This window comes from Magnolia sinica, chromosome 12 (genome assembly GCF_029962835.1).
Source record: "Magnolia sinica isolate HGM2019 chromosome 12, MsV1, whole genome shotgun sequence".
NCBI lineage: Eukaryota > Viridiplantae > Streptophyta > Magnoliopsida > Magnoliales > Magnoliaceae > Magnolia > Magnolia sinica.
The window spans coordinates 49,565,300-49,571,299 of record NC_080584.1 but is presented as its reverse complement, the minus strand read 5'-3'; the positions used below and the strand labels follow the sequence as shown (position 1 = coordinate 49,571,299).

At 38.3% G+C, this 6,000-nt stretch overlaps 1 long non-coding RNA gene across 2 annotated transcripts; it reads left to right on the top strand.

Moving 5' to 3' along the window:
- Window positions 1-672: 672 nt before the first annotated feature.
- On the top strand, window positions 673-5,097 carry LOC131221346 (uncharacterized). Of its 2 annotated transcripts, none has more exons than XR_009159198.1 (4): window positions 673-821; window positions 1,513-1,651; window positions 3,017-3,112; window positions 4,365-5,097. It is a non-coding gene; the product is annotated as an uncharacterized LOC131221346 (long non-coding RNA). The 2 variants fall into 2 exon arrangements; XR_009159199.1 differs by having other exon boundaries at window positions 1,513-1,616; window positions 4,365-5,088.
- Window positions 5,098-6,000: the final 903 nt, after the last annotated feature.

Genomic DNA, 6,000 nt, shown 5'->3' with positions numbered 1-6,000 from the left:
CATATAGCAGTCACTACTAAAAAATTGACCAATGGCTACGGACCATGCTAGTTTTTAGCTACGGATATAAACCGTAGCTCTATTGCTACGGTTTAAAACCGTAACTAAAAATAAGAAAACTGTAGTTAAAAGCTAATGCCACCAGACATACCTACAACATGTGATAACCCCATAAGGAACTCTACGGGGCCCATTAAAATGTGTGTGCTCCATCTAATACGTCTATCCAATTTGAAAGATCATTTTAAGGCAAGAGTCTAAAAAAGGAAGTAGATCAAAGGCTCAAGTGGACCACACGGTAGGAAACAATGGAGATTATATACGTACCATTGATCGATAGTGCGGTTCAATTAGACTTTTAATTTGCCTATATTTTTGGGTCATTCTCTATAAAAAAAATTACAAAGTTAATGGACGGAGTGGATATATCAAATGCATCATTATGGACCCCACAAAGCCCCTGACTGGACCGTTCGTCCAAAAATGTGCGTACGCGGAGGGGCTGTGAAGGATAGCACAATGGCTACGGCTAGAGTGCTTTTAGCTACAGTCGAAAACCATAGCAGGCAAAAATGCAAAAACTTGGCCCGCATGCTACCCTTTTTCTGCTTCCCCCTCAAACGAATTTTCTAAAATTTCTCTCTCCCTCCACTCCGGGGTAAAAAACCCAAATATGCCTGTCCCTTTTCTCTCTCTATCTCCCGAACCCTCCCTCACGAATACTCCCCTCTCACAAACCCCTCTTCTCTCCCTAAGCATCCCCTCTCTCTCGATCTCAAGAAGACTCCCCTCTCTCACGCCATAATCCGCGTCCATTTTAGGTATGCAAGATGGATTATTTTCTTCTTTCTCTTTTGAATATTCATATTTCTATCTTTTTTTTTGTGGAATTGGATTTGAGGTTTGAGGGGGTATTGATTAGATTGATTGGGAGTTTGAGGGGGTTCAGAGATTTAGGGTTGTGCTAATGCTTGCGACATTGAGCATGAATCGAGCCACACCCCGAGGGACAGTCAGGATGGAAATGGCAACCACTGAAACCTTCTTAGGGTTTCTGTGGCCCTTATGAATGTTTGGTTTGGGGAGTTCAATCCCCTATTGGATCATATTCAATCCCCTATGTATGTGTTTTAGATAAAACGCCTCACCATTAAATGGTTGAAACAGATGTACGCCCACAGACTTTACTCATAATGCTTTGGCCATAGGTTTGAAACCCCTGGATTTGAAATCCTCCTGTTGTTCTCAGTTTGGCTTGTCTAGTTGAGAGTGTGCTGGCTGGATGTGGTGGCCCAGATCGTATTGGGTCTTCTTACTCTACCCTGTAGTTTTTTTTTTTTCCCCTTTTCATGTCTTTAGTTGTATAGAAGGAGAGGCTTAGTGTTTTTGTAGTGGCTGGATATCTTGTGGAGTTGCTGAATTTTAGAGCTAGGACATGCATATAGTAATAACATCTATTTTTTAACTACCTTTGAAATTTATTTATTTATTTTTCTTTTCTCCTTATTTCAGGCTTTGGAGAAACATAGGATTGATCAGTCGCCTGAACACACAAGCCTATTTATTGAGAAGCTGAAGAAAGTGTTGGAGGGCTGCCTATGTTCTTCACAAAAAGGGTGAGAAGCTCCTGGTAAAAATCCTGCAGTTTGATGTTAGTTTCCTTCACACACCCAGTCACCCACCCACAATGAAATTAAATAGACGAGGGAGACAGAAAAGAATAATATCAAGGGTCAATCCTTGCCTGACTAGTACTAGAAAAAAAGATTTAAAAAAATGGGGATATGTTTGGATAAAAACAAAATCCTTATATTGTTTCTTGTTTGAAGAGGATTCTCACTGTGGATAAGAGTAATGGTTGAAGTGTTGAATCCATATATCTAAACAGCTCATCTTGTCAAGCAAAACAATTTCCATTTCCTCATGGATTCCATGTATCCAAACATGCCCAGGATGAAAGCAGCCAACAGAAATCCCAATGCTAACATCAAGTGGTGCTTTCATTACATTACTTACCATCCTTGAGATAAGATTTCAAAACTCTTTGGTGTTTTAGTTGGTTTCAAATCAAGATCATAGATGCATGTGTTTAGATGAAGATGAAGATGAAGATCTTAGAGCTGGTTTCAAATTTGCTTGTGTTGTAAAAAAATCTAAACAAACTTGTGGTTCTCAAAACCTGTTGCTACCATCTCATCTGATTCCACTCATCGAGGCTACGATTGGTCCACCTGATTAGTGGACTGGTTGTGCTTTTCAGCCAGGGCATCTACATGTTAGGAATCACCTTATAGATAACCTCAGTTTCATCCTAGTGTGCTACATGGGCTTATTTATTAAGTGTCAAGAGTCTCAAGATGGCTTTAAGCTTCCACTAGCATGTCACATTGGCACATGGATTAGCATTTTTCTCAGAAATATTTTAATGGGCATATTAAATAATGAAAGAAAATATAGAAGGGATCTACCAATGGAATCGATAAGATGCAATGCATAAACAAGGACAATTGACTCCTTAGCAAGTGTTTTAGGAAAACCAATAAACAATCAATAAGGATTTTTTTTTTTTTGCTAGTTATGTTGTTTGTCGAAGATCTTGAAATTTGATATGGGTTACAAGAATTTGACTGAGCTGGACATACAGGAGAATGGGGTTGATGATCTTGGGGGTAACTGGCTAAGTTGCTTCCCTGAAAGCTTCACATCTATGGATGCTTTCAAATTGTGGAATCAGATTCCAAAATAATTACCAATGTTATTTCAAATCCTTAACACCAGCCCATACAAAGTAGAGGCTATCTTACGGTTGAGAGTAGTCATAAATTTCAAGATAGCCCATTCCTTTAGAAAAGGTATTTCTATGGTGGATGGCCTAGCTAAAGATTCTATTCATGGTTGTTAACTAGGCCACGCCTCTTCAAGATTTCAGAGGGATTTCATTTTATGCACTCATGAAGAACTGGAATTCCATTAAGGATGCTTGTTGTGTTTCTTATTTTGGCATGCTTGTTTGCAGAAAATTGAAAGCCTACCGACCGATTTTCAGCCCGAAAGAAATCACCAAAGAATAAACTGATGTATCGACTCACCAATAGAAAGTTTCCCTATGCAGGTAAGTTGTGTACACGTGTCCCTTTTAAAATTCAAGCCATTCCCTTGATTTATGCAAAACTAGGCTACCCAAAACTTATGGACAATTCCCATTGCCTTTGAACTGCTATAACTAGCATGTGTGGATTAGCAAAAGTGCAAATGCACTTGCCCTAAATGTTTCTGAGGTGTCTAGTTCTCTACATGAAGTAAATTTTTCTAAGGGAGTTTTGAAGCTCTCTGGATATTTATTTGGTCATTCTGATACTTTCTCCCCAAAGGTATGCATGATTCACATCCAAACACACCCCATTACTAGGTTGTGTTTGGATGCAATATTCATGAACTTCATAATTTTATTCTTTTCATATGCGCAATTATATCTGCTGATATTTTCTTTTGAAATCCAGAGCCCGAGATTTTAAGGATTCATCCTATTTTATCGATAATATATGTGGCAGTTCTACATAATGCTGCTACTCAAGCCACATGCACCTCCTAGAATCACATTCATAATATCTCTGCATTCACCATCATTATTTTCTCATGCTCTTAACCATTGCATGTCATTAAACAGGTAATGAATTTTATTTACAAGTGCAATTGCAATGTTCTTTACAGTCCATACATGTGCTCTAACTAGGACTAGTGTTTTGATGTAACCAGAAGCAGATGGAACATACCCCAAAAATCTCCTTGATCGAAAGATTCTAGCCACCCAACTTGGGATTTTCTCCATTGAATGTGGACCATTGCCTTGTTTCTTATATTAACCATCTATTTGCAAGCCGAGAATTGAAAGGATAGGACTGATCCATCACACAGATTTTATTTATTTATTTATTTATTTGATAGAGTTGCCCAGTTGAAACTTTTTAGTATTGTCCATGTCATGAAAATTATGGAACAACATCTTTCTGCATAGGAGAGTGGAGTAGATTCATTTGGTGGTTGTTTGCATTTTCTTGTCATGGATACATTGGTACTAGACTACTAGTAAGATGATGAATAGCTGCTAAGCCCATTTTCTTTGCTATAAAGTAGAATGATTATATGACTCAACAACTCCCTTGAAATTATTTCCTTTATCTGGCCTTGGAACTAGCAATTAAAGCACAAAACTCCCACAAACACTATAATAGTCTATAACATGATTGATTAAAATCAAGGAGTTTTATTTCCCTATGAATGTAAGTACATGTGTAGCTGTAATCTTGGGCCTTGGATTAAATGTTGTGTTTTATCTTTTGAACAAGTTTCATTAGATTTGACAGAGTATTTGGAACAACATCCAGAAGCATCTAACTGGGGGATTGGGATCTCTAGTTTTAGAAAAAATGCATTGTTTCAAGATTACCATGGACTCAAAACTTTCGGACAGGAGTTTTTTTTTCCAGATGGCTTTTTCATTGTTGAAATTCAATGTCTTGAGTAGTTTAGTCTAGGAGCTTATTTGCATTGATTACAACCTAATGTAGCTTATATTGTTGTATTTTCATGTTAGCAGGTGTCATGTACTTGTTGGGAATGTCTAACTTGAAAGTAATATAACTGCAGTATAGATCCATATCCTCAGTACGAATGTTGAGCAAGGGAATCACAATTTTGTTCTTTCTGTTTTATTAATTTGCTAATTGCAATCCTTTTGGCAAATGTTCTGCAACAGAAGATGGTGGAAAACTGAGTACATGGTGTCTAGGTTTCAGTTACCATAAAGATCTGGCCTAAAGTTGTAACTTCATCTGGTTTTTTTCGTGTCTCCTTTTTCCTTGCACCTGACTAAACTATCTAGAACTTATTTTCAGCAAATGGCACCTGCAAAGCAAATGAAGGTGATTCAAGAATTTCAGAAGCAATCAGCACAAATGGATATAACGGTAAGATGTTATCTTTTATTTCAATTGTGAAATATTGTGGTGTTGTTACTGACAAATGACAATGTCAAAGTCCCATGGAAGTTTATTCTACTGTTCTATAGCTGTTACCATTCATTGGGTTACATTCATGTGTGAGTGGAGTCTCTAAAAAGCATGTGTGTCTTCCTAGGCCTAGGCTTTGGTGGCAATTGATGATGAAGGCCTACATAATAGAAGCAGCAGGAAGCTTTAGCTGTCACAAGAGTGGTATATTGAGAAAGTCCTAGAGCGATTCAATATGAATGCAGCAAAGCCGGTCAGTACTCCACTAGATGGTCACTTCAGATTGAGCGACAGACAGTGTCCCAAGATGAAGGCAGAGGTGGATGAGATGCAGAAGACACCCTACACGTTAGCGGTAGGAAGTTTGATATATGCTATGGTGTGTACACGCCCAGACATAGCATTTGTGGTTGGTGTTGTCAGCCGGTATCTTACCAATCATGTCCATCGAGTGGGCCCCAACTTTGGATAACACATGTTTTAAAATTCATATACTTACTAGACAACCCAATCTATCAACTTTCCTCTCACTTCCCTGCACTGGATGTTTGGCTATTGACAACTTTCATTTCCTACTATTACTTTGAAAGCCATTGATTAGATGTTGAAGATCATCTGCTCTATGTCTTTTGAATCATTACTATCCACAATAGGGCCAACAAGACAGATGGTCAAAAACACCCCAAGAGTCGAGAGATGGCTCCACCAGACTCTCTTTCTTTGGCTCAACCGTATTGTCTTCCATAAATGATTATTAGTCTTGTCAAAAGAGGAACCTTACACTGAGTCGGTGCGACTCAGGAAAACCTTGTAGTGGCATGATGGTTAGTCAACTATCTTTGCAGATGGGCCCTTGGACGACCATCTTGGGAATCAGCTTATTGAAATGAATATTATGGATCTTTAATGTAGATTATGGATTACTCATTCGTATTCTTTCGTGTTCCAAGCTTCTGTCAACAGGGCAAGATTTATTGAAATGTATGCCTAC